The sequence below is a fragment of the Uloborus diversus genome, chromosome 1, assembly GCF_026930045.1.
Source record: "Uloborus diversus isolate 005 chromosome 1, Udiv.v.3.1, whole genome shotgun sequence".
Taxonomy (NCBI): domain Eukaryota; kingdom Metazoa; phylum Arthropoda; class Arachnida; order Araneae; family Uloboridae; genus Uloborus; species Uloborus diversus.
Window position 1 is genome coordinate 198,636,714 of NC_072731.1, and position 18,553 is coordinate 198,655,266.

At 34.2% G+C, this 18,553-nt stretch overlaps 1 long non-coding RNA gene across 1 annotated transcript; it reads right to left on the reverse strand.

Annotated features, from left to right (window-relative positions):
- Nucleotides 1-9,935: 9,935 nt before the first annotated feature.
- On the reverse strand, nt 9,936-16,931 carry LOC129224224 (uncharacterized). Its single transcript, XR_008580680.1, has 3 exons — nt 16,808-16,931; nt 13,764-13,821; nt 9,936-12,297 (listed from the first exon to the last, which is right to left on the reverse strand). It is a non-coding gene; the product is annotated as an uncharacterized LOC129224224 (long non-coding RNA).
- Nucleotides 16,932-18,553: the final 1,622 nt, after the last annotated feature.

Consider the following 18,553-nt stretch of genomic DNA (forward strand, 5'->3'; position numbering starts at 1 on the left):
CTTAAATATTTTTCCTTTTTTTCCCCTGTTCCCATGTTCAATAAAAGTTTAGTGTTTTTTTACGTTATTCGATGGTAATGCATATAATGTTGTATAAATAGAAATTTTATCAAACAAAATGTGCTTAATTTAGAAAGAATCGTTTTGATTCATTACTAAATGATGTTTGCCGATTGATTCATATTTCAGAACTAAGGAATAAAACGAAATTTAGAAAAGCCGAATTTCAAGTTTCCTTCTAATTTTTTACATAAATTGATAAAATAGAAAATTGTAAGTTTGAAAGTTTAAAGTACTCTTCGAAATCTAACTAGCGTATTTGATTGAAGATTTAGACGAAAACTGCTTTTGTCAGTTCGTAATAAAGTGATCGTTTTATAACTTCTATTTTCTAGAAATAATTCTCTACCGTCAGCATTACTTCAGTTTTTCTAGTAACTCTGAGACATAAAGAAAAATAGCCGGAGAAGTATTAAAAAGTTCGAAGGAAGAAAAAATCTTTAGGAGATATTTTTTGCTTTAGGTAATAAAGAAAAAGAAATCTTCTGGGTAACAAAAAAGGAATGATAACAAGATTTAATACAGTGAACGAAGATAATAGTGAGAGTAATTCTAGGCTAAACCTTTGACTAAGAAAAAAAATCGTTTGAATTCATTTGAAGAAGAAATCCTTCCAGTGACAGGATCAAACGTGGTGACATTGTATCAAAAAAACATACATGAGGAACTTGATGTTAAGCTAAGGAAGAATGAATTAGAAAAATGTGCATCTGTGCAGTGTAAGTAAAAGGTTATAGTGGTAACAATATTTTTTGTTTTCCTACATCTTTGATCACATACATTCTTATATTCAGTAAATTACAGCTTCGGTCACTTGTCTGGTCGTGCTAATTATATCAGCTACCAGTTTGTTCGGCACTCTTGGCTTCCTTAAGAAGTTTTCCATCTCCATCTCAGTCACTTTCTTATGCCGGGCTGATGAGTGCTAATAAGCACGAAACTGCAGTCCTCGGCTGGAAATGACTGAGCTGGCGGTGTATTTCATGTATTTCTGCTTTAGCCCTGGCTAATGGGCTGTAATTTACTGAATATACCATGCCTCGCCTTCAATCTTCGAGTTGAACCGAACCATTGCTTCGGTCATTCGTCTGGTCGTGCTAATTATATTAGCTACCAGTTTGTTCGGCACTCTTGGCTTCCTTAAGAGGTTTTCCATCTCCAGCTCAGTCACTTTCCTATGCCGGGCTGATGAGTGCTAATAAGCACGAAACTGCAGTCCTCGGCTGGAAATGACTGAGCTGGCGGTGTATTTCATGTACATACATTATTACTCATAAAAAATGTCGCTTATGTGCCATTAATTTCATTACATAATTCCATTATTCCATAAATTCTACAACTTCCAACAATTTATTAAATAAATGCATATACTAAAGCTAGTTATTAAATGAAAATATAGACAAGTTTGTACGCAAAATTTAATATTACTACACATCACTTTAAAACTCTTTAACATAGTACAGAAGACCCTTATTTTACGCGGATTTGATTATACGCGGTTTGAGATTTGACACCTTTATTTTATTTTACGCAGATGCTAGACATAGATAAAGAAAATAAAAATTGCATTAAAAATTGGAAGAAAGAACGCAATAATTGAAGAACATTTCTATGACATCACAAAATTGAGAAAATTGTAATCTATCTTAATTTCTTGTTGTATTTCTTTCAAATAATCACGCCTCCCTGGAAAGTCTGCTATGCCTTTCCAGGTTGAAAACCCATGCATTAGAAGATTATGAGAAATGAAACATTAGAAGTTACGTACATAGTTGAGTTCTACTTAAAACACTTTCTGCAAGTTGCTCCTAAGTGATATTCAGCAGACCGCGATTTGTTGCAGATCACTTAGGCACGAATACAGGAAGATTTCTCAATGAAACTTGATCAGGTCCCGCAATTTCAAATACTTAACTTTCTCAAAATTTCCTTGCAAACTGCTCTTGAAGAACTGAAAACTTACCCCCATTTGGTTTCAATTTCAAAAATTCGTTCGAGTTGTAAAAAATGTATATTTGAAATACAGTGAAACCAGTGTAAGTTGACCCCACTTGCGGTGCACTACTTTAGTGGTCAACTTAAACATGTGGTCAACTTATAGAGGTTGAATTATATGATATAGATCTAGTTCTGTGCCTGAAAATTAGTCAACTTAGACAGTTGGTCAACTTACAAGGGTGGTCAACTTTACAGGTTTTACTGTACTTTGCTGCTTAAATAAATTGAGGAAAAGTGGAAGAGACTAAACTGAATGAAGGAAATCGAAGTTGGTGCACCGGAAAGTAATCTCGCTCAGTTCTAAACGAACTTTTCGTTTTACCACGTGTTTAGTTCAATACGCGGCCAAAACATTTGCAGAGGGCGGTTAAGTTCCCGCAGGACACAGGCCCCGGCAACTAGCGACATAGCCTCTTTGCAGCTAAACTTAATGAACAGCTAAATTTAATTACATTATTTTTGGCTCAGAATATCCAGAAATCAATTATCCAGCGTAAATCCTTTCTGCTGATTGAGAAAATGAACATTTTTCTTCGTCGAAGCTGATAAATAATCCATGCCTTTTTCATCTCATAAGTTAGAGGCATAAGAATAATTTTCATAAATTTGCATCCATTTTGCGCATCAAAAGGCAAGAAGATATTCTTCAAAAGAAAAGAAATGTTTCCTTTACAAACAGTGCGAAAAAGGAAAGGAAAATTAAGGAATAAAAGAATAAAAGAGAACAATTTATTGAACATTTTCAAGATAGGAAAAAATGAGAGAGCAATAAACCAAACTGATTAAAAGGGAAAAAATTTTCTCTTACAGGAACATTACTGTTTACTAATATCCTAAGAAAAGAAATAGACATGCTAATAATTTTTCTTTTGAAATTTAATTGCCAACTAAGTTATCTTCCACGAAAAAGATTTTTGCATGGATGATGCTAGTTAGATCACTTTCACTTTGATCTAACTTTTTTACAGAATAAGCACAAAATGAGTTTTGAAAAAAAAAATATATGAAAATATTTTGAAGATTGATGTTTAAGACTTAATGTCAGTAATCGAATTACATCCGGTAAAAAAACTGAGGACTTAAAATGGATAACGACTTAGGGACCAAAAAAAATCCAAAATCTTTCTCTCTCTCTCTCTCTCTCTCTTTTTAATGGAAAACTGTCTTAACGACAGAGCTAAACAAAACGGTAAATGCCCAAAGTGCAAACTACAGTATATCAATAGTTCAAACAATTGTTGAAAGATAGAGCTGGTTGCATTTGTTTTGCTAAGTGAAGTGAAGATTGTCCTAATAGTTCAATGTTGCCATCAGGGACTAGGCGATAAGACGCCACCCGGGTTCAGGTATGTTATTGTTGTTGCTTATCCTCGAGAAGAGATCCGACATACGTCAGATCATCTCCAGCAGGTTGACTAATAAAATGTTGGTTGCCATGCGGGGATCAGAGGTTAAGTCTGCCTTTGAAAGTGCGAAGCAACCCAGATTTGCTCTGATGAAGCTGGATGGTCACAGCATTTTTTACAAACAGGGTGGATTTTTCTGCCGCATTCAAAAGTAAGAGACACTAAAAATGGCCGGTTGTAAGTCTGCTATAGAATAGTTTCAGTGCGACTGTCACATTTGACTTCAGGCAAGAGCCCCAGAAGACGTTGCGCTGTGCCATTCTTGAGCAGGTGGAATACGCTAGACCAAATTAAGTTTTAATATTTCATTGAAGAGAGTTCTAGATAAGTATGCCAAGAGCCAGTGACCGTTTCGTCTTCACTGCCCTCTATAGACAATCTATCCGCGACCACCTCGTTACCACAAATGTTTGCATGTGATGGAATCCATTGGAGATGGATGTCATGGTTCTGGGAAGTCTTTCTCAGTTTGAGCTGAGCAGATAAGCTAGTTTCAACGTTTACCGAGGACCAACTACTAAGATGTTGTGGAGCACTGAGGTTGTCCGATAAAATCCAAAGTTCACCAAAAATACAATCATAGGAAATAATTGCATCATCCCTTACATTTATTGCGATTAACTCGCCTCGCAAAACAGAAGTGTTAGGGTTGCGCTGTTTTAGTGCAGTCTCAAGGTAAGGAGTCTTAATACAAATTCCGCTGCCTCTACGAGCATGTGTGCGATTACCATAAGTATAGACCTGAAGTGCATCTTTAGGAATACAACTGAACATTTCCAGCTACAGATCTAAAGGTAGTCGTCAAGATGAGTTTGTTCGTTTGCAGCTGAATTCAGATCGAAATGGAAGAAAGCTCTTGATAGTCCCGGAGAAGGGTCAATTCAAGCTCTCAAACATTAAGGATCAACTTCTCGGAAGAACAAATTTGGGTTTCTGCCAAGCGAAAAGGGCTGTAAGTAATTAGTTTTTCTTTGCTGTGCCAAGTGTGCAAACACCAGAAAGTATAATGTTGGGGGACATAGCTATGCGTGGTTGTTATAGTTAATCTCGAACGGAGCTATACCAGAAAAGCAGATATTTCTGAGTCCTAACATAATGCGAGCGGCATTAGTTGGACACGTTGGTTTCGGACGCGCATCAATAAATTGGGTAGTCATTTTTCAGAATAGGTCTAATTAGCAAATAAAATGTAACTCTAAGAGTGTTTGCATCAGATCCCTAATCCCTGCTTGCTAGAAATTTGAAGATGTTAAGGCGCTTACGGGTCTTTAAATCCAAGTGGTCCATATGTCTATTACTGTTAAATTCAGGGTTTAGAAATAGTCCTAGGTACTTGGGATATTTTTCATTATACGTGAGAAGCTGAGCATCGAAATATAATTTCGGTTGATAATAGTATGGGTGCTTATTTGTAGCAAGGAACGACACAACTGATTTAGCTGGATTGAAAGTCAATTTTGTTCTTCTGCAAACTCTGAAAATGCAGCCAAAGTAACGTTAAGGAACGTTTTCGAATTCTGTGGCCGAACTCCCAAGAACAATATCATCAGCAAAGATTGTTATATGAACAAGTTCCGATTTCCTTTTTTCTTCGGCTGCACAAATAGCGAGAAAAATGTTGGGCTTAAAACTGATCCCAGAGGAACGCCCTGTCTCGGTCTAAGATCTGAAAAGGTAGTTGTAGAATTTTCTAACGGATATGTGGTGCAGAAAATATGCAATTCAAATTTAAGGCTGTGTCCCTAATATAGAAATAGTCGCGTATTTTAATGACAAGCTTGTCCTTCCACACAGTATCAAAGGCATTGGATAGGTCTAGCAGAGGCGCCACAGAATGTCGAATCCATCACCTGAACCGGATATTTGATGAGATCTGTATCGGGTCAGCGGCTTCGGGGTGGTGAATTAAGTATGACATGGTCTTAAATTAAGTCTTAACTTGGATGATCAAAACCAAATTCGACTAGAGAATCACCTCAAGATGAACCTAACTGTTACCCAGCGCTCTCATTTCCCAGAATTCGAACTTTTTTGAGCCACTCACATTTTAGAGTTACTATAACCATTTACTAACCAGTTCGCCTCTAAGCGTCAGGAGCGTTCCATAATACACAATCAGGTACATTTATTTGATCGTTTGAGATTGTATTTTGGTTTAATGTAGTTGATTGTTTTACATGTTGTCAAATTTCACCATGAACTTAAGGAAAGTGCATCATGAGCCATGTTTTTATATGCACTAAAAAATGCATTTTGTTTTCATCTTTCGATACTGAACATTACCGAAGCCATGAGGAGAAAAGTAATCTCATAAATGAGAAAAAGAAGGAAGAATAAAAAGGAAGGGTAAAAAGAAAGAAGATTTTGAGCTACTTGGCTCACTAGTATCTTAAAAAACAAAAGAATATCTAGGATAAAGAATAAAAAGATAGAATAATCAAATAGGAGCTTTAACGTTCTCAGGACCTAACAAGCGAGCAATTCTTGCCTACCCCTGGCAAATAGAAAAAAAAAATCGTCTGATCTATTGGAAGAAATCCTCCCTCTAACGTCCGCTAAGAACAAGGCGGCCATGCGTGGCCAAATTGGGCTAAGACGGGAGCGGGAATGGGAAATTCCCGCTTATCGATTCGCTAGCACTGGGAGCATTGCCAGATTCGGGGCACTTCGCCCGCACGGACGCCCCTCGTTGCACACCGACACCCCTGTGCAGAGTGCAGACGAGTAAAGTGATAACGAACGTTGAAGTTTTTCATGCTCCCTGTGTAAATATCGCTTGCTTAAAAAAATAGAAAGTTGCTGTTCAAGAGTTTCTTTAAAGATGGGAATAAGACATTGTGAAGGAAAAAGTCAACAAGAGTTTCTTCACTTTTCTTCTTTAAAACTTATTTTGCACATTGATAAAGAAAAGGGAAAGCTGTGAATACTAGCAAAGGGCACATTTCAGTTAATGTTTATGAGTTATTTATTTTTTTAAGAACTTTTAAAATTCCTGAATAAAGTAAACACTGTTCCTTTTTTAAAAACCTTATTAGATTACCCTTACCAAATGTTCAAAATTTCATTGTCCTTTCAAAAAACCCGACCTTATTTTTTACTTCCTTTTACAAACGAGCTGATGTGTGCATCACATGACTTCCTTTTACTCCAATTTAGTGTCATTTTCTCATTATTGGCAGTTTTGATATGATTCAATAGTTTACTCTAAATATCACCAAGAGTGGCCAAACTGAGACCCGATTTCAAAAAAAAAAAAAAAATTAAATTAAATTAAATTAAAAAATATCGCCAAGTTGGCGACGCCACACACGTATGCGGCGACTCTCACCGGATAAACATAAAGCGGGATTCATCTGAGAACACGACATTTCGCCGTTCTGTCATCCACGCCGCTCTACGTCCGGCACCATACTAAACTTTGCTGTCTATGTTGTGTGGTCAATGGCTTAGCGAACGCCGTGATTGCAGACCACGTGCGACTGAACGACGGGAAATGGTTCTGGTTGACACAGGAACATTCAGGGTATCTTGCACCTGCTGCAGAATCGAGGAACAAGTGACTTGTGGGCCTGCTATAGCTGGTCGGGGGATGCGTCGATCCACGCGTTCTGACGTCACTCTGGCTGCCCCTGCACTGCACCCCCTCAATCTTGCCACATTTCGTTGTTCCAACCATCTTCGGCACAGCCGATGCACTGTGCTCGCATCCATGTGGGTATCAGCTGCGATTTGACGTACGGACCAACCTCCCCTTCTCAGTCCGATCACCATACTTCTCGTAAAATCGTCTATATGCTGGAAGTGCCTTCGTTGACGGCGGCCTGATGGCATTCTCTCGTGTTACACGTATCCTCCAAGACAAAAACAAAATTTCTTCGATAATTCTCCAGTCCGAAATAACGACATGAATATTGCTCATTCTGCATGTTCCTTCCCTTATATCTTACCTCACGTGCGTCGGAGAGCTGCGCATTTCACATCATTTACATAACTCAGTGATGTACGTCTACTCTAAAATTTGCATAAATTTCTGAACACTCCTTCTTGGTGTTGCATTTTCAATGTCGAGCATTGTAAAATCCAGAAACTCTCTAGTTTATCGCCAAGCAACCGTAACTCGGTCAATTAGCGACTGAAGCGAACTCCGAATGATCAGCAATTCGATTTTTTTAACGAAGCATGCAGTCCATATAAATTGATCATTTCGCACCACCCAGAAGGAAAGTTTTAAATTAAAATCTATCATTGCAAAACGAAAAAGAAAATCAAAATTTATCTTCTGGGAAAAGGGGGAAAAAATCCTTAGGGAGTTCAAAAATCTCTCTCAAATTCATGGAGACGGGTTGAGGGGGGGGGGGAATCGTACATTTTATTGAATTAAAATGCGCAACAAACAAAACGAAAAAAGATATCGGGTAGAGTTCGAGACTTGAAAGTTGGCTAGTTGGGGCAAGCCTAACCTGGCAACATTGTGAAGGCTACGCAGATCCTAATCCACGACTCCTAAATACTAATTGCCTGATGCTTTCTCGCTTTTAACATAGAGCAAAATGATCCCAATAAGCAAGTTTCGGTACTCTTGCTACTACTAAGGCCCCTATATATACGACCCGGCGCATCAGCTTGAGATCAGCCATTTTGAATCCAAGTGCGCGTTTTTTTTTTTTTTTTTTTTTTTTTTTTTTTTGTCGTTGTCTTTTCCGGCCGTTTGGTGGTTGTTCACTGCGAGTGATTATTAGCTGCATACGTGAATTGTTTATTAAATAAAATATTATTTACAGCAAATTTGGCGGAACACGAAACTTTGCTGTGGTAACCCTAGCTCCGCAACAATTATAAATCCGATCCAAAATGGCTAAACTTAAGCTGATACGTCGGCCTATCTATACAGTGGCTCTAGCTACTACCATCTATTGAAGGTCAAAGGTATTAGAAATTAATAACGGAGAACACAATGGGATTGTTTCCTTCAATCAAAAGTACTGCTTTTAGTCACTGAAATTGATAGAATAAGCAAAAAAAGAATATGAACCCAGAAAATATTTTGATTTCCCCAACAGTTATTTTTTATTTAATTTTTTAAAAGGTTCGATTTTTCAAACAGGGCGTGGTCTTGATGGCGTCACAAATGATGCACTTTGGCGCATCTTTCTACCTTATTCCACGTTATTATAATTCAGAAGCGAATTAAACATTGCGCTCTACGCTTGCTATCAACCATATCGTTGCCAATACACGTGAGTAAAGATGCGAATTAAATATTTTGCCCTGTGAATAGCAAGACTGAATGGCATTTCATCATTTGTGATGTCATCGGCAGAAGTCTAAACAATGAAAGCCCATTGACTTAAGTATTTCTTTAAAAACATTAAACGAAAAAATTGTTTAAAAAATGGTCAGATCCTATGTTTTTAAACATGCTCTTTCAGAAAAAAAAAATACTTTTAAAATTTTGGGAACGACCCCATTGGTTAACTTTTAAATTTAAGAGGCGTTGTCCTAATCACAGCATAAACGTCGCTGCCAGGTTCGCTTTGCCCCTCTGTATCCCCTGTTCTAATTAACTAGCTGAGTCGCCCGGCTTTGCACGGTCCCCATAGAAAATAAAAGTTACGTCAAGTGACGCGGGTTCAACAATCAGGCTTGAACAAAAAAAAAAAAAAAAAAAAGCAGTAATTTTTTATGCGAAGCTTCTAATTCTGATGGGGTTTAAAAAGGGAACATTGGTGTTGGTTGGACTTTTTTTTTCTCATTCTGAGAGGGATGTTTGAGGCTATTTTACTTATGCAGATAGTTAATTTTAGAGTTGGCGTCATTCGAAAACTACCAACCCTTTTTCTGTCAGCGATATTGAGAAGCAGATGCTCTTACTCTAATGGTAATTTTAGGGAAAGTTTTTCCTTTTCTTATAGAAAGTTTTGGATGCTATCTTCCTCAATCTGATGAGATTTTTTTAATACCCTTGTCCATATTCTGATGGTGATTTTTAAGGTCTATTGTACTTACTCAAGTAAAGATTTTTCGGGAACTAATGTCGAGATTGTACTGGGAATTATGAAGTACACTTAATCCTAATTCCAATAAGGATTTATAGGGTCTGTTGACGCTATTTATGTACCTAACCCTTGCCTTTGTTCTAATAACTCATTTAGCTATATTTCTCCTTATTCATTCCTGTAATTGGAATTTTTAGAGGAGTTTTAACTTTATTTATGAAGTTTTCTCATTTAAATGGGAATTTTTAGGGAATGTTTAAAGTTTAGTTGGTGTGTTTAATATCTCTGTCGTCATTATGTTGACAAGAAATGTTTAATTATGTCTTTTTTTTAAAAAAAGCCTGATTGATGAACATATGTCACTTGAAGCAACTTTTATTTTCGAGGAGGCAGATCGTGAAAAGCCGGGCAATGCAGCTAGTATGAAACAAAATAAATCTTAAAAAGTGATAGAATAAAAACAATGCAGTTTCACTAAATTTCTCATTTATTGCTGCAAATTGATTCAGACATTTCCACTTATCCTTAAGTGTAAAGACATATTCATTTATAGTACAAAAATGGTACATGCTAAGACATGTCACACAATAATCTTTGGAGTTTTGAAGAATTTTTTGTAGCACAATAGAAAATTACTTTTCAACTTGGATGATTTTATTCTAATATTTTGAACCAATAATTAAATCTGAGTTTTTCACATGACTATGATGCAAGGAAAAATTTTCATTATTAACAATTAATAAATATCATTATGGTATTAAATTCAGTTCAGTTTATGACATATACAGTTGAATTCCTTCAATGTAAGGCAAACTTTTTAGTTTTCATTAAATGGATTTTTTTTTCAAAATTACATTTTTGTAATTAAAAGCTTAATGAAAACTATGTAATGATTATGTTAAATGGAAATGTTATTTTGTCATTATTCAAGCAATTCAACTGGATGAATCATCGTTTTTAAATACACAGAGATAGTTAGACTGTTTTACTATAATTCCTTTCATTAACACAAAATATTGTGGGCACATGCTTTATACGACTCTTCAATGGAGATCTCTAATGAACTGAAAACAACGTATATGAGAGGGAAAAAAAAGAAATTGTTCAGTATGTGGCAGTGACAGAAACTCAATCATTAAAAGTTCAAAAACATAATAAAAAAGCAAATTTAGACTGCAACAGTCACAAATTACTGTTCTTGGTTTTGCAATGAGCATTTATTGCTATGGTTTTCACACCAGCAACAGCTTTGATAACTCATAACACAATCCAAAAACCATAGTCCCCTGGAATTTAGTTAGTAAAATAAAATTTAAGGATTGGAAAAACAGCCAAAGGGAAAATGATTGGCAAGGAAATTAAGCTTTGTTTAAACTTAACGACATTTTGTTTCACAGGCTCTGGAGTGAAACGAGTACAAAATAAAATATTTATTCCAAACTATTTCTGCATATTTAAAACTCTAAAGTAACAATAAATGAAATTGTGCGAAATACTCTTTTGATCATAGAAGATTATAGCAATTCCTGTTAACACAATATGGCCCTTTAAGTTTCTCCTTTAAAAGAACATATGATGATTTCCCGTTATGGACTATATTGGTCAAAACTATGAACATAATTTACAAATGCATCCATCAATTACAAATGAAACACTTATCCTTTAAATAAAAAAAAAATGAACACGACGTTATTTTTTACAGATGCAACGTTTGAAGTACATAAATCAATCATACTTTCATCAGCAACAAAATATTGCAAATATACATTATTTGATCTTTTAAACAAAAATAATATCTACTTTATGAGAATCTAAATAAATTTTATTTTTATACAAAGTCTTTCTCTCATAATTTTATTTTGTAACTTTAACCACTTGAAAGTTCTGCTTTCATTAAAAGCAAACTCTACTCTTTGTACAGTACACCTTTACGTGGTCCAACATATTACTCTCAAAGCTCGCATTTCTAATTATCACGTTTCATTTAGGCAAGCTTTATACTTTTTTATCTTATCTTCAATGGCGCCGCTGATATATATAAGAAATTACTTTCTTAAAAGGTTTTGGTCAACAAGATTTTTCAATTTATCTAAAAAAGTAAATGGAAGTCATGCAATTTTTCACCGGAGATGCTCAGTGAATATTATATTCAACATTCATCAAATGTTTTACTTCCTTCAAAAAGTTACTTATCACCCAAAACCTTATTCAGTTTTTCTTAAAATTACATTTTCCGTCATTTCCTCAAATAAAATCTTTCAAATATATTGAACTGACAAGTGATTAAAGTTTCTATCAGTCTTGATATGATCGACCAACATGGTCAAAAGAAATACACAACATAGAAAACTTTAAAATATTCAATTTCTCTAACAATAAATCTTTCAGAAATCGGGAAAAACCTTCCAAGGAGCTGACTGAACTCCTATTTGATTCACCTGCTACACAAACAAACGCAAAGTGACTCTGACAACAATATAAAAAAATACTATTCCCCATCATGTCTACAGAGAGCCATCCTTGTGCAAAGACTAAGGCAATACAAAATGATGTCCAGGCAATGGTATAACATGATATGTCTGACTTCTTCCCTCCTTGATGGTAAATGAACGAGGTAACATGACTTCGGTACAAAAAGATTGGCGAAAAAAAGTGAAGCACTGGCAGTCTTTTCCCAGATGATTACGATGAAGATTCAAATTAAATGCAGGGTCATTGTTTGAGGTCATCATCGGAACCGCTGGCCTCTTCGTCATCCGTCATGACTGTGACTAGGGTGCCCACGGCTTTTCCCAGATTTCCAGCCATATGCAGCAAGTTATTCACACGGGCTGAACCTAGAGCACAATTTTCGTTAAAAATGCATTCAGTTCATGCAGTTACCAAATTTTTATTGATAATAAAAAAACTTTTGTACTAGAAAAGACTTTACAAAAGTGAAGTTCAACTGGAAGGTCCCTTTAAAACATTGCAATCCTATACCAGGTATTTAAGAATACTAGTCAATATCATTCATTTGCGCACCTCCCTCCCCCAGAAAAGAAACCTTCTCCACAAAATACCCATAGATCCATAATTTGACAATCTTAGATTTATTTTGAATTGTATTTTTTACTATAATTATCGTAGTTAATCATTTAATTTTCAAAAAAAATTAACAATCAAGTTCATTTTTGCTCTAAGAACCTTAACATGAAAAAAAAAAAAACTTTGGGACCTATGATTCACAATTTAATTTTATATGTGCACTAAAACTACATCAATGGATGATTTTTAAAAAGAATTTGTAGCATTTTGACACAGTTTAACAGTCATGACTGATCGATTTTAAAACTTAATATGTATAGCAAATTTGTAATATCAAAATTAAAGAAGTTAATGGGTTAAATTTTTTAATGGAAAGCAAGACAAGGAGTCATTGTTTTAGTTATTCAAATCTCAGGCTAACCTGGAAATTAGGAAAAATTACTGCTTTAGTAGGGTTGTGGGCATTTCGAACAGAAGAGGCTGCAATCAAAAAGGAGGGTAGATTAAAAGTCATTGATCTTTGTTGAGGACTAATTAATTGACTAGGACCAGCCTAGCTGGGTCCAGGGCCTGTTGCTAGTCATCACGTTTGTATTTGAATAAAATATGGCAAAAAATCATTAAATATGAATGAATATAATACAGACAAAACAATACAGATATACTAAAGTTCAAGATATGATAAATCATAATTTTAGAGACTTTGAATTATTTCCAGCGCTTTAACAAATTATACATTTAAAAGTTTCAATTTTGATTTCAATTAGAATTCATAGCTTTATTCGTATTTTCCTAGGCAGATATTTTGTTTATGGACAGCCTTTTGATGTTAATTTAATAATTTTGCTTCTAAAAAAATTGAATCAAAGAGCATACATTCAAAATTCTTTGGATTTAAGTTGAAAACGAAATCCATTTCTTTGGAAGCTTATAGTTATTAAACAATATTAAGCTGATGGAACAAACTTCAAATTATTCATCTAAAATACAAGAATAATTGAAATTCCTCTAATTTTTTTCTACATCAATAACAACAAGTTATTTTTAATTATTGCATCATGATACATTATTGGAAAGCATGAACTGGTTCATTTCATTAATCTGAAGTCACAAGTTTTTTTTCTTTTTTTTTTTTGAAAAATAAATAAATCTGTTAGAACAAATCACAGAATGCATTTTGCTCCTGATTAACATTCATCTTTTCCTAGATACTGCTCTTTAAAATGAGGCATGATTTTTGCAAATTTTGCTGTAAAAATATCAGTAATTTCATTACCTGAACTTCTACATGCTGAGATATTCACCATAGCTGGACTTGGTAATACTGGCCAATTCTGAAACAAATTGGTTACAGTCCCAAACCAAGCTACATTTGAACACAGTTTGTAAGAACTAAACAGGTTACAGTGAAACTCCTGCATAGCAGAGAGCCACCAGCAATCAGGAATGGTATCTTTGTCTGCAATAAGTTATCCCTAATTTCGAGATCTTAAGGTAAGACTGGAAACTGCATTTTCCAAGATTTCCCTTGCTGTTGTTGTTAATAATGCAGCTAAGGAGACCGGTGCCACTTGCTGATAGGAAGTTGAAATTAAGGGAGAAAATGTGGGCTCTGTGAAAGTCAAGTTCCAAATGGGCCATAGCAGCTCTAAATTTGGCTATAAATGTCAGTTTCATTTATTACCACCTACACAATTTAGACACAGCTCTGGAAGGAGAGGAAAATCTGAAGGAACACTGTAATTGTGGTCACTGCGAACAATCAACCACAGGACGTTCAAACCCACAGGTTTAGCAAGCACACATTCTGCACATTCTGCTTGAACTCAATGGTTGTCTAAGCCATGAAAGGCCCTGAACCTGGATACTCTCTGATTCCCGAGTCCGACAACACACCTGGTAAGTTATCTATAGGTCTCCAAAAATTCTTAACACACTTCCAGAAAAATTTAAAAAAGAATGTTAAAAGATATTTAGGGAAAAAAATCATTAAATAAAATTAAATAATAATATTGAATAGTTTGTTACTTATTAGACAGCATATGAACATTAGTTGAATTTCAACAAAAAGCAGTTTAAATTATTAAGAAAAAAATTGTCTTCTTTTGAGAAAAAATCTATGATTCATTTTTTTTTTTTTTTTTTTGCAAAAGATTTACTTTTTAGTAAAGTTCCTCACTCCTACATGAAGGCTTAATTTAATAGCTCTCAAAACTTTTATATTTATACAAGTAAAGTACACAAAATAAACCTTGCAACTTAATCAAAAAAAGAAATAATTTCGAGGTAAATAGGCCCCACCCTCTGGAATTATAGATTCATGTATTAATCCTGGCACCTTAAAAATTAAATTAATTTCAATATTTTTTAATTCAAAGAACTCAGTTGATCAATATTTCTAGGAAACTTGTTTCAATTCTTAATTGTGTGGGGGTTGTAGTATTTATCAATGCCGGTTATTAATGATGGGCCAACATTAATTTCAAAAACTTGCATTTGTAAAGACAAAGTTTGACACCAGCTTCTCAGTTTTGATGTAATCTTCAAGGTTATGAATAATTTTATATCCAAACTTGATCACAATTTGTCTAAAATACAAACAGCCCAGAAGTAGGAGTTTCACTGTGCATAACACTAAAGATGTATTATAACTAAATGTTTTCTACAAAAATGAACAAGCATAACAGGAATTTCACCTGATTGGAAAAAAATTCATTCAGAAGAAAAAAAATGAATACTATTTTTAGTCGAGACAAACTGAAATTTAAGTATACCAAAGTAATTTACTTTCTTTTTTTTCAGTTTAATTATCAACGCTTGTTAATATTTTTGCTTATTTAAATAAACTTCTAAACTTGAAAGCATTTTTTTCAAAATTAGAAAGCGATGATGAAATTTAGTTTCTAAGAGAAAGATGAAATATGGCTATATGAGGCAATGAACAGATGTAACAGTTGTAAAAATGGGATGTAATAAAAAATAAAAAAAAATAGTTCAAAAAATAAGAGAAAAAGCAATGCATTTTAAAGATGAGTTGATGAGTAAGTTAATAATTTGGGGGCATTAATAAAAGTATATTCTATAAAAAGGATGAAATTAAGAAATTTGCTTCCTAAGTTTTCATGATAAAAAGTAATCCCTAAAAATTAGTTTTTAAAATGGTTATTGATGCTATAGGATTATGAAGAACCAAATAAAAGCAAAACTAAATTAAAGATGAAGCTTAAAGTTAGTTTTAATAAGGATGATAAAAAAAATATATGATATGCATTAATTTTTTTTTTCAAAAGGATGTTTCTCATCATATGAACAAATAGATGATGAAGACCAGCCTAGCTGGGACCAGAGCATACTGCTGGTAGCCTTTATGCATTTATATATTTGTATTTGCATGTTAAACTATGAGTTTTGGAAAAAGGATGCTTATAAGGGAATGATAAATTGACTAGGATCATCCTAGTTGGGCCCAGGGCCTGTTGCTGGTCCCTCCTTTTGTATTTATTTTGTAGAAAGAAGAGATAATAAAATTTATTCCTTAAATAGTGAGGTGACCTGATTCAGTTATTTAAGCTTATTAAAACGGAAGATCTTCAAAGACTAAATTTCTGCATAGATGGCAAAACCAGAAGTTATTGTTTAGAGTGTTTCAAATCAAAAGCTAACCTTGACTTTTGAGATCAGGAAAAATGATTACATGAACAGTGCTGAGTTAATTTGGAACACTTTACAAAAAGCAGTCTTGATCTTACATTGGGGAATGGTGAATTGTTGAGGACCAGCCTAGCAGGGCCCCAAGTCTGTTGCTAGTCGTCACTCATGTGTTTGTATAAGATGAAATTTATTATGCTATGGTGCAATTTTGTTTATAAAATTTAAGTAACGATGAAATTTAGGTTCAAAAAGGAAAGTGATGGCTAAGTTTATGCCCAAAATTGAAGTGACAATGAAATAGTCACTAAAATGCGACAAAATTAAAAAACGCAGATCCTTGAGGCAAAGGAAATATGAATCATTTTATAGTAATACATATAGAGAAAGAAACAATGATGAGATGAATGAATAAATAAATAAAATGAAAAAAAAAAATCGATTGATAAAAAAAAGGGCAGCAGGTATAATTTATTCTAAAATGATTGACAAAATGATGTATGTTAATCTAAAGAAATATAAGTTCCTTAATAGAAGAACAGTGATTGAATGTAACTACAAAAAAGAAAACAGGTGATGATGATATTGGGTTTTTGAAACCTACGCTTGCGTGAACAATTCTGAAAAATTGTTCAAAGGAATATTCTAGCTTTTCAAAAACAATGTGCTTACCTCCATGATCAGAAATATGTCCATTTCTCCTAGGTACCTGTTCTACAATGACCGTCCTATTCCAAGATGCTTGAGGGGTCCCAAAGCCATTATTTTGAGGGTTACTTCGAACTGGAACAGGCTGAGGCTGGAAACACAAAAAAAATAAGTTGACATTCAATGTATAAGAACACAATGAGTTTCAACATATTTATTTCATGCAATAGCATGAGAAGTTAAACACAAAATTGAGAGCAGAAAAAAATATAAATACAGTTGGCTCTCTGTTTAACGACTTTCAAGGGACCACCAAAAATCGTTCTTAAGTAGAAATCGTCCTTAAATAGAATGCTTTCAACACTATAGTGGACCATTTGGGAAAGTAAAAAGCCGTCTTTAAACAGAGAAAGTCGTTAAATAGAGCGTCGTTAAACAGAGAGTCTACAGTATATACCATGTTTTCTGATTGTACATAGCACTTTTTAACCTTAAAAATTTGTCTTTATTACTTCGGCTTCTTTTACATAAAGAACAGTCTTGAGGGCCATTGCTCTAAGATGAATTTTCTAAAATGAAGGGTAAATTGTGTAATACCCTGTTTTAAGACCTGTGTATTTCGTCGCCTCGGAGCAACACTAAGACATCTAATCCAAGGAATAACGCTAAGATATTCTACTGTTGCTCTGAGGCGACGATTTGCTTTTATGATCTGAGAGTAAACTGGCAGTTGGTCGAACATGAATGAACAAACAACTATAAAATCTTGGAATGTGGAATAAATAATGTAACCAGAAAAAAGGGAAAACCATTTCTTATAGAATGATAATGATTATGAAGTGAGAAAGATACAAAAAAAGTCAATGATGATAACAGCCAGATGGCATTGAATTTTAAGAATTTATAAAAGATCAATTTCCTAGTGAAAAAATCATACATGAAGGTTTTCCCCCTGAAAATTGTGTTAATTGTTTTGTGCATGCCTTACACATAGAGACAACTCTGGAAAGTAGCAAAACATGTCACCTGGGGTGACAGATTTCAGTAGGTAACAAGCATTGCATTTTTGTATCGTCAAAACATTTTAACATTACCAGAAATTTTTATTTTTTGTCTTTAAGTGCAAATGAGATTTAAAATTTGATTGTGATGATTAATTTTAATAAGGTTGAAATTGAACATCATTTAATATTTCATGAGATATAAAACAGGGGTTTCCGACTTGTAAGTGCTTCAGGGAGCCAAAGGCTCAGTGGCGGACTGCAACATAACTATAGTCATAACAAAATACTTTTTTGAGGAGCGACAGGGAACAGATACTGGACATCATAATGAATATAAATTACAAAATAAGGAAAAAAGGAAACTTTTCCGGTAAATAGGTTGTCTGCTTGCAACCACCGAAAACAAAGTCCACATCGAGCTTTTGCCGTTCAGTCTCAATTATTTTGTGTATAAAATGCATCTGAAGTTTTGAAGTGCACTTTACAATCTTTAAAATATGGTATTCATTAGTAGATAGCATTTGTAACTGATATGGATTTTCTCAAAAACTACTTTTCTTGCTCACAAACAGGAAATTAAACTGTGAAAATTATTTTCCCAAAAGGCTTCACGGGCTGCCAGTTGGAAAACATAGGTGCAAAAGTTCAGAAATTAAAATGCTGCAAAATTTAATATCCAAATGTTTTCATTTTTTAATGCTGCATATTTTATACAAAAAAATTAGCAGTTACTGTTAAGTTATAAAAAATATATTTACTGCTAAAC